General features: G+C 47.0%; 1 protein-coding gene across 10 annotated transcripts in view; it reads left to right on the top strand.

Moving 5' to 3' along the window:
- Positions 1-17,056, top strand: part of MECP2 (methyl-CpG binding protein 2) — a 78,260-nt gene that overhangs the window by 36,173 nt on the left and 25,031 nt on the right. Inside the window, exons 1-2 of one of the 10 annotated variants that reach the window (XM_083355798.1) lie at positions 3,680-3,717; positions 7,818-7,904. The exons of 7 other annotated variants lie outside the window; for them this stretch is intronic. The gene's annotated coding sequence lies outside the window, so the exon portion shown is untranslated. Of the gene's footprint in view, positions 1-3,666; positions 3,718-7,817; positions 7,905-17,056 lie in introns of those variants that run through there. 2 more of the 10 variants (XM_083355792.1, XM_083355799.1) reach the window with 2 other exon arrangements.

Raw genomic sequence — 17,056 nt, 5'->3', positions numbered from 1 at the left:
TGGGAAGAAGGCCCAGGCAGAGAGGGAAGCTGTGCAAGGGGTGCCTCGGAGTGGAGGAGGCCTTGGGAGGCCTGGCAGAGGCCATGGACAAGGTTTTTTTTTTTTGCTGCAGTATGGGCCTATAACTGCCTCCCAGGGCCTCCCTCACCCTCTGCTTAACAGTTCAAATGGTCACTTGATGACTGCAGTAGGGAGAACTGAGTTTGCGATTGTTGAGCAAGGTGATCATGTGAGCTCCTCGCTAATTTCGGGCTTAATTATGGTAATATGTTGAGGAATGTCAGTACAGGCAAATCTTGGATCTATGAATGGAGAAAGGCAATATGATAGAATAATTAAATTTTCATATTTACCTAATAGTTTCATTTTTCAGTAATTTGTTCTATCTGTGGTAAATGACTGGAAGCCAACCTCATTTTAAACCAAAACATATTAAATTAGAATATGACTCAACAACAATAGTCATCTTAGGTAATCATTGCTCTTTTTTCTTCAGCATCATTTGAAATTGAGTGAACTCAGGTTTTATGCATAAAGGTGCTCTTTCCCAAAAACATGATATAGGGTTTTCCTGGCAGCAGCTTTTCTCTCTCTCTCTCTCTCTCTCTCTCTCTCTCTCTGTATTATGTAGTAGTGCTTTTGAACTGATGCAACTGGTCTTCAGCTGACAGACAAGTAGATTGAATTCAGATCGTCAAAATGGAAACATAGATAGGATGTTATGAAGACAACAGAAGGGGAGAGAGGCAACTTGAACCCCTCTAGCCCCCCCCTTTTTGTAACCATTGTGTCTCCTAATTGTGGTCCTTGGTCGCAATTTCGTTTCTGTAAAAGGCCAAATTACTTCCCTCTGTGTCTGAGAGGTCTGCAGGCCAAAGACAGCAGCAAGGAGGCTGTTGATAGATTATCCACGGTGCCCAGGATGCCCCACGCTTCGCCCTGGGAACTTGATTGAGGCTTGGGACTAGCAGTCTGCATCCAATATCCATTCTTAATTTGCAGGTCTTACAAAAACAGGCAGTGGGCCGGATTTGGTCCCCAAGACATAGCTTGTCAATCCCTGCTCTAAAGCAACCGTCAAATAGGATTGTTGATAGTGTAATTGTTTGACTCATGCCTTTCTCTAGATTTCCCTCCCTGGTGACCCATTTTCCAGGAGCAAGTGGTTGATGGAATCTTAGTCTCCTTCTCCCTGTTACAATTTGCAATTTGGCCTTCCAGCAGTAATTACAGCAAGTTATTAAGCCGTGAATTCTTTCCGGCACATGCTATCTCCAAATATAATTTTCTACCCCGATGGAAAAAAAAGGAAGGGACGTATTTTTATGATCTATTTTAGCCCTACCCATCAGTAGCACAGAACCAAGAAGATTAGATGGTTAAATAAGTCCTGGGAAGTCCCATGTTGAAATTTCTTTTTGACTAGGAAGCTCGCTCACTAGGTGACTTCAGTATTACAGTCACTCAGCCTACTCTACTTTTCAAGATGACTACGGGGAAAAAACAGGAGGGATAGAATGTATAAGTGTGCGTACTTATAGGATGTAAATGCAACAAATGAATAGATAAATGGAGATTACTTTTCTACTATTCTAGTCATCAGTGATAGGAAAGTGCATTCCATATGGCGCACTAGAATCCCTATATTTTAAAATATTATAGTGAATTAGTTCCAAGGAAATTCATCCAGCTCATTCATTCATTCATTCATTCATTTGCTTGTTTATTTGCTTGTTTATTTATTTATATATCAAAATTATATAGTGACCCATCACACGAAAAGTGGTTCCGGGCAGCATACAACAATTTAAAACAATAAAACATGTACAATAAAACAGATTTAAAACAATAAAACATGTACAAATGTATTTTAAAAATTAAAAAGCATATGGTGCACAAACGATTAGATTAGCAAAGGAGCCCCCTCAAGAATTCACTGGTCCTGAGACCCCAAGCTTGTTGACAAAGTGAGCTCTTGAGGGACCTCCAGGAAATAAGTAGGGATGGAATTGACCTCACTTCAGGACTAAGGAGAATGTTCCATAAGGTGTGCACCACTGCAGAAAAGACTCTTCTGGTTTGCCAGGTGTAATTCCTCTAACACAGGGATGGTGAACCTTTTAGAGACCAAGTGCCCAAACTGCAACCCAAACCCCACTTATTTTTTGTCGGGTGCTGGGTTGGCATGGCCCACTGGGTGGGTGCAGTGATCATGGCAGACTGGTTGGGTGTGGCCAGGGTGGTTATGGCCACCTCAATGTTGCTCATGGGGAGGGACGCCTGTGGGGGCCGGGTATGGTTGGGGGAGATCCAGGGGGTCTCTGGCAGGTGAGACGGTGGGCAGGAGGCTTGTCCTGCGGGGTGAGGTGAGGTGAGGAAGGGGGCAGGGCAGGGGTGCCATTTCCATTCAGCATTTTTTGCAGACGTCTCATGACCCAAACTAGGTAACATCATCAGTGCCAGAAGAGAATGGGGTTTGTGGAGTGGAGGAGAAGAGGAGGAGGAGGAGGAGGGCGATTGTGGTTCCTTTGTCCTCTCTGAGCTTTGTGGCTTTCTTGTAGCTGTCTCATGACCCAAACTAGGTAACATCATTGGTTCACTTATATATCCCACTTTGGGTCCTGAAACGTCTGCAAGAAAACCACCATCCTCAGAGACCAGCCCCCCCAGGACCCTTCCTTTTAACTCTGAACCAGAAATATTCTCCTTGATTGGCATTCCCAACCGTCTCAGGGCAGAAGAACCTGCCTGGCAGGACCTCATTCCTCTTTCCCATGGGGCACATCCCAATGCCCCTATCCTTCCTCCACCATTTCCTGGATCCTAAAGGCCAATGAAGTTTCTCTTAACCACCAGCACTGGCACTCCCGGTTCCTCCGAGCTGCTCCACCACTTCCAGCTTTGCCTACCTCTCGGGGGTTTACCTGGACACGGCACCACTACCCCCGTTCATGGATCGGGATGCTCCTCCAAAGGCCAACCGCATCCTCCCTCATGGTGGCTCCCCCGACCTTTCATTGCCTCAGCTCCACACAACCCCACACAACCCCAAAATAATCTTCCAGGAGCAAATTCTCCTTTTTTCTCACCCTGGCCGCCCCTCACAAATACCTCGCCCTTTGCCCGCTCCCCTTAGACCCAACCCCCCCCCCCATTGCAAACAATGAGTTTGCTTAATGATCACTGTTTTAGCTTATGGATGCAGCAAAAAATATAAAATCTAGTCAATCTTGCTTAACAACTGGCAAGACTTATGATTGTAATTCTTACACTTGTAAGTTGAGGACTACTTGTAGTGAACTTCTCCATTTTGTCAAAATAGCAACTCTGTAGCTAAGCAAAAAGTAAACATGGCCTGTCAAGTTATAAGATTGGTTTGAAAAATTTCAGAGGGCCTTTCCACCTTCCTGTGTGCCCAAGTGTTCCTGAAAGGATCTGTACTAGTATTTTTAGGACAGTAAATTGGAGCAAATATCCCTCCCAAATGCTAGGTATCTTTGCCTCTCTGCTCTGAAGCCAAGAAATGTCTGCAGTAGTGTCTGGCAAGAGCCAAGGGAAAAATTTGTATCTCCCCTTTTAATCTGATAGGTACTTGCTGCTGATACATCTGTGTTGAGCTAGGAACACAGCTCTTTTTTTTTTGCATTCCAAGTTATCCTGTCAATGATCTGGATGTTCTATCATATCAACAGACTGGATACATTTTTGATCCGTAAGGTATTTTACATATTTAAACATTTGCTTTGGTGTTAGATAACATCAGGGTATCATATTGGCAAGAAATGTGCCCTATATGAACCTTTGGTTAGCAGTCATGCGTCATGATAAAATGATTCTTCAATCACATGCTTAACTTGTTTTTCTGAAGCTCTTAAATTTCACCTAGCATTGTTCACTCAAACTATATCCACTTCTTGCTTGGTGACCAAATTCTGTTCCAGTGAACAGGTCATTAAGTGAAATGGTCACTAGTGAACATGTGACTAAAAGACATTCATAGGTGCTGTCTGATCTACATAAATCCTCTTGTACAGATAATGTCAGCATTACTCTCACTTGAGCATACTTTGTTGTCATGCATATGAAATTTGGTCATAAATGCACACATTAGTTGAAAAATGAATTTTTAATACTGTGGTATTTTCTAATGATTGTTAACCATATGCATGTAATAAAGCTCATCCTTGAGTTACAATCATAATGGAACTTACCCATTATAGTGGTAAGTTGCAATGATTGTAAAATGGGTCAGTCATATGTGACTGACCCAATTTTACAATGTTTTTTGCTACGAGTACAGCAGTTATAAAACACCCTATGATTGTTTAAAAAACCCCACTGTTTGCTATTGCACTTTTGTTGCAAACCAGAAGTAAATGCCGTTTTTTGGCAAAACCATTGTAAAATACCGTATTTTTCCAACTATAAGATGCACCCTTGTATAAGACGCTCTGGCATGCGAGTTTCTCCACACCAATCAGCTGTTTGATGCAGCGCCAAACAGCTGAGCCTGCAAATCCGGAAGTTAGGCCCGCAGACGATCTTTCCCCTCCCCCCTCCTATTAGTGGCAAACCCACAGGGGCTTGACACCTGCACCAGGTAGCATGGCAACCCACACAGGCATACCCTGGGCTGCGGAGGTTACCAGTATTTTTCCGTGTATAAGACGCTGCACTTGTATAAGACACACCTGAATTTTGTACAGGTATTTGCAGGAAAAAATAGGGTCTTATACATGGAAAAATATGGTATGATCATGTGACTGTAGACATTGCAAACTGTAAATCTGGCTGTGTTGCTGAATGCCTGAAGTGCAGTCATGTGACTTGCAGGGGGCGGCCATCAGAACTTTGGATTTGGGCCATATGTCCCCTTTTTCAGGGCTTTTCAACCTTTTCACCCATTGTACCACTTTTAGGATATGGCAGCATCCGAGTACCACCAGGTGCCTAGCAAGGTGTCAAAAACTAGATGACCAAAAAAAAAAAAAAAGGAAAAAAGTGATGACGTACAGGTAGTCCTCGACTTACAACAGTTTGCTTAGTGACTATTTGAAGTTACAATGGCACTCAAAAAAAGTGCCCCCCAAGCCACAGCCAAGCAAGACACCTGCCTGCCTGGTGGCGCTCTTCCTCCTGTCTGAGGTTTTCATTGTTGTGAGCATTTCTGTTGAGGATTGGCAGCGGGGGTGGGGTGGGGGTGTGTTTGGTTTTTATTCCCCGTCTGCTGGTTGGTTGCAGCAGGTTTTGGTCACTTCACATGACCCTGGGACACTGTGACCGTCGTAAATATGAATCAGTTGCCAAGCATCTGAATGTAAATCACAAGACCCTGGAGATGCTGCAACATACCAGCTCATCGGTGCTTCTTCTGGGTTCACAAGCACCAGGATCAGCGCCGAGCTCCAGCTGGAGCCTGGCACTGATCCTGGTGCTTCCACTGAGTCCTGATAGCCCCGAAGAAGCGCTGATCCTGGTGCTTTCACTGAGTCCTGACAGCCCTGCAGCTCCAGCCATCTCTCGCTCAGGCTTGTGCGGTGCTGCTACCGGTTCAGCTCATTCCCCTCCCCCGCTACCACTTTTCTAGGATGGTCGCATACCACCTGCCAGGTGCCAATGTACCACAGGTGGTATCTGTACCACTGGTTGAAAAGCTCTGATCTATACCAGTGATGGCGAACCTTTTAGAGACCGAGTGCCCAAACTGCAACCCAAAACCCACTTATGTATCATCGGGTGCTGGGTAGGTATGGCCCATTTGGTGGGTGTGGCCAATTGGGTGGGTGTGGCCAATTGGGTGGGCGTGGCTGTGGTGGTAACGGCAGACTGGGTGGGACTAAAAAGTTCAATCAATCAATTCTAACTGCGAGATATTTTTTTCCCCGCGAAAAGTTGAAATTGATTAAACCTTTATTTTTTGCACATGGCGGCAGAGGCCTAAAGCAAAAAGGTTTTATAAAACCCAGCTGAAGGCCTAGGACTGGGGCGACAGCACGCGTGCCCACAGAGAGGGCTCTGCATGCCACTGTGGCACGTGTGCCATAGGTTCGCCACCACGGATCTATACACTTCCTATACAGGTAGTCATTACTTAAGGAGTGCCCTGTTTAGCAATCATATGAAGTTAACGGCATCGAAAATGTAACTTTATGAATGGTGCTCGCAGTTATAACTGACTTTGCGGTCATGTAATCAACACTTGGTGAACATTTACGACTGTTGCAGCATCCTGTGGTCATGCAATTGTAATTTGGTGCTTCACGGACAACTTCTGTAGTCAATGGATAAGCTGGCTTTAACATCACGAGTTGCAGTCTTGAAATGTCTCGCTTAACAACTAGGTGCTTTGTTTAATGATTGCAGCGGAACTGAAGTTGTAAGTTTAAGACACAGAAACTTATCTTACCACTCAAGTAATCATTTTTCTTATAAAAGGAAAGTGGGAATATTAACTGTCTGTTATTTTAAATTTAAAGTAACTTTTAAATGTCTTGGCCATATACACTGCTTGTCCTTGTTCTACTTTTAAGGGGAATATGCCCCTGGCAACTGTAACCTGGATTTTTAAAAAAGCTGCAATTACAGCAATTATAGCTTGTAAGGGATTTAATATGTTTATTGCCTTAATACCATTATGCATGAGGCTATATGTTTAAGTTCTAGTTCCTTGATCTTTTAGTGTGCACACATGAACAGAGGCAGTTTTTGAACAGAATCCAAATCCAAGTTGCTGGATAATTAAAAATATGCAGTTATATTGAACTTCCTTTTATTGGAAGAAGCAACTTTTTTTTCAGTACAGAGAAGCTATTGTCATCCGTAATTGAAACCAGCATGGCCTTGTGAACAGCACCTACTTTAATTACTGCTTTTCAGCAAATTGGTTCCTTTGATGAAGGAGGATTATGTGTGATGTTTCTTGCTTGAATGGGCCATGCCATGGTTGTCTTGAATTTCAGCACATACAAATTATAGAGTGCTTATACCGCCTTTAAGATTTCTCTTTTCCTGTTGTCCAGTGATTTCAAATTGATTGATGTACTAAATCTGACACACTGTGTGATAGGGTGCCAAATTAAACATTGCAACCATCTTTGTTTTTGGACAAAGCCAAAAATGCCCTCTTGCCCCATTTTTGTGTACTAAATCACATATTTGATTCTTCTGCACATCGCTTGCTAGAAACAAGCGGTTAAAATTGTAATTAAGAACTAGTTAACGTTGATTTGCATTTCACATTCTGAACTGGGAAGCCATTTGGGCCAAATCAGTTGGCAAATTTATCTACATATATAAAATGAACTTGGTTTGCTTGACTTCTGGTCAAGAATTGACTGGATTTTAAAATAATAGCAGCAGGGTAGAAGCTGCTGCAACCAAGCTGCCAGTGAAGCAAAGCAACATGAAGGTGTATAGATTTCTGTACAAGACTGACTGTGTAGGGGTGAAATGGAGTATGAAGAAATTTAACCCTGTGTTATAGTTTACAAAAAAATAACAACAAAACCTGCCTAGATTTTTTTTATGTTGTCAGGAGTCAGAAATTTCAGTTAGGCCAAGTCATTGTTTTGATCGACACAAGGAAAATATGATTTTTCTCTAGCATTATGTCAACGAATGAATGGTCTGACCAGGACCAAGGTCCCCCACTTTTCTTATATGGTGTATTGGCAAGGGGTGTATGTCCAGTGATTTTATGGATATATGTGGAAAAACATTGCCTTCAAATTCATTTTATCTCCTGATGACTTAGGTGGGTGTATGCATCCTGTTTTTTTGGCATAATATAACCTTTTCACCAATTGTATCACTTTTAGGATATGGCAACATCCGAATACCACCAGCCGCCTAGCAAGTTGTCAAAAACTTGACCAAAAAAAAAGGAAAAAAGTGATAAAATACAGGTAGTCCTTGACTATTTGACTGTTTGAAGTCACAGTGGCACTCAAAAAAAAGTGCCCCCCAAGCCATAGCCGAGCAAGACACCTGCCCGCCCGGCGGCGCTCTTCCTCCTGTCCGAGGTTTTCATTGTTGTGAGCATTTCTGTTGAGGATTGGCAGCGGGGATGGGGTGGGGGGTGTTTGGTTTTTATTCCCCCCATCTGCTGGGTGGTTGTAGCAGATTTTGGTCACTACACATGACCCTGGGACACTGTGACCATCATAAATGTGAATCAGTTGCCAAGCGTCTGAATGTAAATCACAAGACCCTGGAGATGCTGCAACATTCCAGCTGATTGGCATTTCTTCTGGGCTCAGCAGAAGCGCCAGGATCAGTGCTACTTTCCAGCTGATTGTGTTCTGAACCAGCCCTCTTCCGGCCTTGTAGTAAGGCAAACCCCTATTCAAACAGAAGAGACTGGAGAGCGTCCAAGGCTGAAAAGCGTCTGCCAAGATTTATTAGTCAATTAACAGAACAAGAAACAAAAACACTGGAACTTGAATCCTCAAGCGGAAGGGTTGCTTTCAGCAACCAGCCCCTCCCCAAACACTCCTTTTATTTAGAGTTCAGGGCGTGGTCTCCCTGTGCCTCCTCCCGAGGAGTCCCACAGCCTTTCTTTGTTTGTTCCTGCTCGACTGCCTCCTGCGTCGGGCGTCCTTGAACAGGGCCAGCTGTGGGTCATCATCCTCCGCACTATCGGGCTCACGCAGCTGAGAAGAGGTCCCCGGCTGAGGGCTCTGCAAAGCCTCCAAGCCATCATCAGCCGGTTCGTCTTCCACACCCTCCTCCTCCCCCTCATCTGAGTCATCCGATACATCTGAACCGGCTGCCGGACCCACCGGCTGGCCCTGAGTCATAACACTATCCCGCACCGCAGGGCCCTTCCCCCGGGGCTGCCGATCCGGATGCGGTCGGGATGGGAATTGTTCGTGAAACGCTGTCACCCACGCAGGGGCATGAACGGCGGTCGCGTCTTCCCATGTGAAGTCCTCCGGCCCGTACCCTTTCCACTCGATCAGGTACTGGAAGCGACCTTTCAGCCAGCGGGAATCCCGGATGCTGGCGACCTCGTACTCGGGTGTGCTGCCACCATCACGAGGTCCTGATGGGGGAGGTTCCGCTTGGCGAAGTGGACAAGCCGGTTGTTCGGGGACCAACAAGGACCGATGGAAGACGGGGTGCACGAGCAGGGAACGTGGCAAAGTTAAACGATAGGCGACTGGGTTGATGACGGCCTCGACTGGGAACGGTCCAAGGTAACGGTGGTCCAGCTTTCTCGCCGGCCGAGTGGATGGTAGGTTCTGGGTGGACAGCCAGACCCGATCCCCCACCGATAGTGGAGGCGTATCCCTTCTCGACCGATCGGCGAACCTCTTGTAGTCGGCCTTGGCCTTCTCCAGCTGCCGTTGCACCAACCGATGGATCGCCTGTAGCTCCGCCATGAATTCGTTCGCTGCCGGCTCCGGTGAGTCCACGGGAGAAAGGGGGAAAAACCGGGGGTGATAACCCACGTTGGCCAAGAACGGTGTCATCTGCGTGGAGGTGTGCTGTGAGTTGTTAAAGGCAAACTCGGCTATGGCCAAATAGTCCACCCAATTGTCCTGCTGCAGGTTAACGTAGCAGCGCAGATACTGCTCTAAGATGCCGATGACCTTCTCGGTACCCCCGTCTGTCTGAGGATGATGCGCGGACGAGAGGCAAACCTTGATGTCCAACGCCCGCATCAACTCCTGCCAAAAGCGGGCTGTAAATTGGGCCCCCCTATCGGAGACGACTCTATCTGGAAGGCCGTGCAGCCGGAACACCTGTTGGATGAACATGCGACTAGTGGCGCGAGCTGACGGTAAGCCACGACAGGGGATGAAGTGCGCCATCTTGGTCAACATGTCCACCACCACAAACACTGTCGTGAAGCCGGAGGATGGGGGTAGATCCGTCAAAAAGTCCATGGACACAGCCCCCCAGGGTCTCTTGGGTGTTGGCAATGGCTGCAGTAAACCAGGCGGGGCCCCTGTCGCTGACTTGGCCTGCCTGCATGGGATGCAGGAGGTGACATAAGACTGGACGTCGTGTCGGACTCGGGGCCACCAGAAGGTACGGGAGACCAGGTTCAGAGTCTTGAACAGGCCAAAATGCCCCACAGCCGGGTTATCATGACACTGGCTGAGGACGAGTCCCCTGAGTGGCCCTCCCGGAACATAGAGCCGGTCACGATAATACAGAAGTCCATCCGTGACCGACCAAGGCGAATCTGGCCCCAACTCTTCCTTCCGCTGAGCCACCCACGCCTCCTGCTGCTGCGCCTCCCGGATCCGAGCCCGTATATCCACCGGCTCCCGCACCGCAGCAAAAGACTTGACGGGGATCACTGTCCTGGGCGGAAGCTTGTCTTCCACTCGGGTGTACTCGGGCTTCCTGGACAGAGCATCCGCTCTCTGATTGTGCCCGCTTGGTATGTACTGCACCCGGAAGTCAAACCTCGCAAAGAAGAGGGACCACCGTATCTGGCGTTGGTTCAAATTCCGAGCGGTCTGCAGGCTTTCCAGATTCTTGTGGTCCGTCCGGACCTCGATTTGATGCCGCGCCCCCTCCAGATGATGCCTCCAAGCCTCGAACGCCGCCTTGATGGCCAGCAGCTCCTTCTCCCAGATGGTATAGTTGCGCTCCGAGGGATTCAATTTCCGAGAGTGATACGTGCAAGGGAAAAGGGTACCGTTGGGCGTCTCTGCCTGGAGTAACACGGCCCCAATGGCAATGTCGGAGGCGTCCGCCTCCACGACAAACGGCCGTTGCGGGTCAGGATGCTTCAAGATGGGCTCCTTCATGAAGGCGTCCTTCAAAGCTTGAAACGCCTGTTGTTCGGGGGCGTTCCACTGGAACCGAGTCTTCTTCTGCAGGAGCCGGGTGAGGGGGGCTGTCAAGGCAGCAAAGCCAGGGATGAATGTTCGATAGTAGTTGGCAAATCCAAGAAGTCGCTGAACATCCTTCACGCGACGCGGGGGTTGCCAACTCTGCAACGAATCAACTTTACTCGGTTCCATGGCGATGCCCTCAGGAGAAATGCGGTGACCCAAGAAATCGATGGTTACCTGGTAGAACTGGCACTTCTCCAACTTGGCAAACAGCCGATGTTTCCGGAGGCGCTGCAGGACCTGACGGAGATGCTGATGATGCACTTCACGCGACGGGGAGTAAATCAGGATGTCGTCCAGGTAAATCACGACAAACTGGTCCAACAGATCTCGAAAGATGTCGTTCATAAAATGCTGAAACACAGCGGGGGCGTTGGTCAGGCCAAACGGCATCACCGTGTACTCGAAATGTCCATAGCGAGTACCAAACGCCGTCTTCCACTCATCACCCGGCCGAACCCTGACGAGGTTGTAAGCTCCACGCAGGTCCAGTTTCGTGAAAATCTTAGCCTCCCGGAGTCGGTCCAAGAGCTCGGGGATGAGGGGCAGCGGGTAGCGGTTACGCACCGTGATGGCGTTGAGTTTCCGGTAGTCACAGCAAAGCCGTAACTCGCCCGACTTCTTTTTGACGAAGAGCACGGGCGCAGACACTGGCGAGGACGAGGGCCGGATGAAACCACGAGCCAAATTTTTTGTCAGGAAGTCCCGCAATGCAGCCAACTCGGGCTCCGACATGGAGTACAAACACCCCACTGGGAGAGGCGCATCAGGGACTAGATTAATGGAGCAGTCGTAGGGCCTGTGCGGGGGTAATTGATCCGCCTCTGACTCGCTGAACACGTCAGCAAAGTCGGACAGTTCGGGAGGTAAGGAAACCCCTGGGGAACCCTCCACCTGGCCGGCACAGATATGGTGGGTGTGGTCCACGCACTGCAAACTTGGGAAGGTGACCAAGTTCTGAGACCAATAGATCTGTGGATCATGCGCCCGGAGCCACGCCAGACCCAAAACCACGGGGAAGTGCAGATCCGAAGTGATGTAGAACTGGATGGCCTCCACATGAGAACTGATGGCCATACACACGGGTTGCGTGGCGGCCGTAATAGGCCCGGACAGGAGCACTCGACCATCGATGGTCTCCACAAGCATGGGCGGATCCACTGGACACTGGGGAACAGCCCATTTGGCCACGAAGGCCGAGTCCATAAAGTTAGTGGTAGCCCCAGAGTCAATTAAGGCATGGACCGGAATCCCCTCTGGCTTGCCAGGAAGGATCAGACGTGCCTCCAAAATCAAATGCCGTGGAGGTTCACAGGCACCGTCAGAACGGCGTCGCTCGGCGTGGTCGTTGTGGGTCGCCCGATCTATCACACCGTCTAGATCGGGCTCGGGCCGTTTCCCGACAGCAAAGTAGAAGACTTTCTCGGGGCAGGCTTGGTCACTGATGCCCGCTGACGCTTCTTCGGGCAAGAAGCAGCCAAATGTCCAGGGTCCCCACAGTAAAAACACAACCCCCCCGATCGTCGTCTGTCCATTTCCGTCACCGAGAGACGGGACCTGGCGGCACCCAGCTCCATTGGCTCCTCCCTCTGGACTGGGGGCTCACGCACAACAGGAGCGGCAGGGGTCTGTGGGGTGGCACGGCGACTCTTTCGCTGCTGCAGCCGGGCATCGATCCGCAGACAAAGATGGATCAGCCCATTCAGGTCTGAGGGAATGTCCACGCGGGCCAGCTCATCCAACACCTCCTCCGACAAGCCATCCTGGAAGGCATCCACGAGCGCAGCCTCATTCCAGGCGGAATCCTGGCTAAGCAGCCGGAAATCACTGATATAGGCCTGTAGGGGGCGCTGACCCTGCCTCAAAGCTTTCAGGCGTCAGGTGGCGGTCTGCGCCTTAATTGGGTCCTCGTACATGAGGCGCATATGGTCACAAAACCCCCCAAAGTTATCCAACAAAGGGCTAGGCTGTGCCAGCAAAGGCGTGCCCCAACGAGCTGCATCCCCCGACAGAAGACTCAACACGAACCCCACCTTATCCCGGTCAGTGGGGAAATCAGCTGCTCTCACGCTGATAAAAAGCTGGCATTGTCCCAGGAAGGCAGGAAACAGTTCTGGATTGCCAGCAAATTTATCCGGCATAGCTATCTGACATTTCCTCCTGGGTGGGGGTGCAGCATGTACCTGAGCTTGCAGTTGAGCCACCTGAGCTGCCAGCAAAGTGAGTTGCTGGGTGAGCTGAGCATTCTCGGCACGAAGCTGCTCCATCGTAGTAATAAGGGGTGGGAGGCTGAAAGCAAACTGTTCTGAACCAGCCCTCTTCCGGCCTTGTAGTAAGGCAAACCCCTATTCAAACAGAAGAGACTGGAGAGCGTCCAAGGCTGAAAAGCGTCTGCCAAGATTTATTAGTCAATTAACAGAACAAGAAACAAAAACACTGGAACTTGAATCCTCAAGCGGAAGGGTTGCTTTCAGCAACCAGCCCCTCCCCAAACACTCCTTTTATTTAGAGTTCAGGGCGTGGTCTCCCTGTGCCTCCTCCCGAGGAGTCCCACAGCCTTTCTTTGTTTGTTCCTGCTCGACTGCCTCCTGCGTCGGGCGTCCTTGAACAGGGCCAGCTGTGGGTCATCATCCTCCGCACTATCGGGCTCACGCAGCTGAGAAGAGGTCCCCGGCTGAGGGCTCTGCAAAGCCTCCAAGCCATCATCAGCCGGTTCGTCTTCCACACCCTCCTCCTCCCCCTCATCTGAGTCATCCGATACATCTGAACCGGCTGCCGGACCCACCGGCTGGCCCTGAGTCATAACAGATTGGTGCTACTTCAGGGCTCAGCAGAAGCACCAGGGTCAGCGCCGAGCTTCCACTGAGCCCTGACAGTTCCGAACAAGTGTTGATCAGCTGGAAAGCAGCACTGATCCTGGCGCTTCCGCTGAGCCCTGACAGCCTTAGCCATCTCTCGCTCAGGCTTGTGCGGTTCTGCCACTGGTTCAGCTCATTCCCCTCCCCCGCTACCACATTTCTAGGATGGTCGCGTACCACCTGCCAAGTGCCAATGTACCACAGGTGGTACCTGTACCACTGGTTGAAAAGCCCTGTTCTAGATCAGTTAGGTGCCATCAGCTGCTGAGACTTATGGCTCTGTGTGTATGTTTGTATATAAATATAACTACAAGTGCTCAAATCTAAAAATTTCACTGGTGTCATGATCATTCTTATAAGTTATTACCTGCCCAGATATCTAAGCGTTAATCCATAAGTAGTATATTTCTTTTATGAAAATATTCAGGGTATTTCTGTCAGTGACAGTTGACTACTGAAAGAAAATTGTTTTTAAAGGTTTGTGTACATTTTTGCAAGAAATGTCTTCTTTCACTTAATTGAACTAAGAGATGGGATTGCGATAGTGGAATTGATCATTCTGATTTGACGTTTATTGATGATGATTACAAGTTGTCGACTCTTAGTGACCATATAAATTTTCTCCATGATGATCTGTCTCTGACCTGGTCCTTCACTTCTTTCTAAGTTAGATAATTAAGAATGTTGATTGTGATAATAAAATCCACTACAACCTAAACTTAAAAGAAAAGCAAATAGGAGTAAAATGTGCAAAGAAAAAGAAAAAAGAGAAAAGAAAGTGACTTTTTACATTCAACATAATTATAAACAAATTCGATCTAATAACTCTTCACTCTTCTAAGGTTTCAAACATTTTTCTCTTCATCCCACATCCCATCTCTTCGCTATAAACAAATCCATAATATATATTTTCAGTCATGGTGACTGCCGAAAGTCCATAAAGGATTGACAGAAATAAACAATATATCTTTTTTAACCAACTTTATATTGCTTTCTTTTACAGGTAGTCTTCAACTTAACAACTGGTTGCTTAGCAATGATTCAAAGTTATGACAGGCCCCCTCCCCCAAAAGCTACTTATGACTTGGTTGTGAAGCTATGGCTGCCGCAGCACCCCTGTGATAATTCAGCCTTATGACCAATTGCAGAGATGCTGCAACAGAGACCACCCCCCCGCCTGCCTATCACGCCGGGTGCCTGCAGGCCTTGGGCTTACTTCCCTTCCCACCATATGCCACACCATCCTTCCTACCTCCAACCACAAACTTATCTTTCAAAGAGCTTCAGAGCTTGTGTTAGGGAAGGAGGGCAATCTGCTCTGTTCTTGGACTTCACGGCACAATCCTGGAAGTGGCTGCCATTTTTGGAGCGGCTACAATTCATTGGAACCCCTCCAAATGACAGCCACTTCCGGGATCAAATTACATAGTCCAGGAAGAATGAAGACAGTTCTCTTTCCCTAACACGAGCTCCCGAAATCTTTGAAAGGTAATTCAACATGAATTATGGGGGATGAGAAGGGTTTGGGGCCTGGTGGGATGGAAAGTTGGTCTAAGGCCTGTGGGAACCTGGGAGGAATTGGAGCATGGGGTGCCTCGGGGTGGGGGAGGCCTCGGGAGTCCCAAAATGTGTGTAGAGCCTGGGCTTGCACTAGCCTCCCATTGCCTCTCCTCACCTGAGGCACCCCATGCTCCACTTAAAGACCATATCAGGGTGAGCAGTATTGGGGTTGTTACTCAATACAATCATGTGATTGCCTTACCGAACCACTGTCATGACTTGTAACTGTAATGGGTAGGCTCTATTGTGATTGTGAGTTCAGGACTACCTATACTTCTAAGTTTTTTTAAAATTTTATAATAATTTTTATTGAAGTTTAAAAATACAAAGATAAAAAACCAATACAAACAAAGAAAAATATAAAACATAAAGAAAAAAAGTACAGGGAGAAAAAAAGAAGGAAAGGAGAAAAATATGAAAAACAAAATATCAAAACTCAGAAAAAATAGAAATGATTTCTTCCTTCATCAAGAGAAATACAGTTTCAGTAACTTAATATGTTCGGTAACATTTCAATAAAAAATCTTGTCCAATATATTATATTTCATCTGTTAGCAAATAATAAAACCTAATCACTTAATCTTTAATTGGCAAAAATCCATTAAGAGCCACCAGAAATTGTGTATGTGTGTGTGTGTGTGTGTGTGTGTGTGTGTGTGTGTGTGTGTGTGTAAATGTTAAATGAGTATATCAATTTCATATTTCCTTACTTTACATATAACCTTATCACTTTCTTTAAAAAACAAAAAAATGTCTTCTCATATAGCAAGGGTGTCAAACTGCCGGCCCGCAGGCTGGTTTAATCATACCGAAGCCGCGCCCACCCCATTGCCAGAAATGCAAAAAGAGTCACAATACGTCGCAACACGTCATGTGACGTGGCGAGTTTGACACCCATGTCATATAGATAAATAAATCTTGAAGACCTCATCATTCAAACTTATTCAAGAAAAAATCCATTAGGAATTACCAGAAACAGTAATTTATTGACAATTTTAATCTTTAATTCCTTCAAATCAGATCACAGAAATTAATTTCTTACCATCTTTTCTTTTATCTCCTCTCAATTTTAATACCACAGCATATCACTTTCTTTAAAAGTGCAACAAAACCTCTACTCTTCCCATATTTTATCCATAAACAAATCTTTAAAATTTCATATTTCAATCTCTAGTCAAGAAAAAATATTAAAAGCTTCTAAGAAAAAATATCATACAGGTAGTCCTTGACTTACAACCATTTATTTAGTGACCATTGAAAAATGGCATTGAAAAAAGTGATTTATGACCATTTTTTACAATTATGACCATTACGTCATCCCCATTGTCAGGTTCAAATTCATTGGTGAAGCCAGATTCACTTAACTGTGTTACTAACTTAACAACTGCAGTGATTCATTTAACAACTGTGGCAAGAATGGTCATAAAATGGGGCAAAACTCAACTTAGCAAGTTAGTAACATAAATTTGGGGCTTAGTTGTGGTCGTGAGGACTACCTGTATACAATTTAACCTTCACCAAGGAAGCCAATTTAAAGCCATTGTAGGAGAAGCAATGGCAGAACCTGGGGGCAGAGTCAAAAGAAGAATCAGCCTAAAGTCTTTACATAGCCACAAGTGGAGTAAGTCCAACCCCTCTTGAATCCTATTGACCCTTATCTAATGCCAAGATAGCTAAGTAGATTTTTGTGCATAAAGGTAAAGGTAAAGGTTCCCCCGCACATGCGTGCTAGTCGTTTCCGACTCTAGGGGCCGGTGCTCATCTCCGTTTCAAAGCCGAAGAGCG

This window comes from Vipera ursinii, assembly GCF_947247035.1.
Source record: "Vipera ursinii genome assembly, chromosome: 2".
NCBI lineage: Eukaryota > Metazoa > Chordata > Lepidosauria > Squamata > Viperidae > Vipera > Vipera ursinii.
The sequence above is the reverse complement of the archived record's forward strand: the minus strand, read 5'-3'. Positions and strand labels throughout refer to the sequence as shown.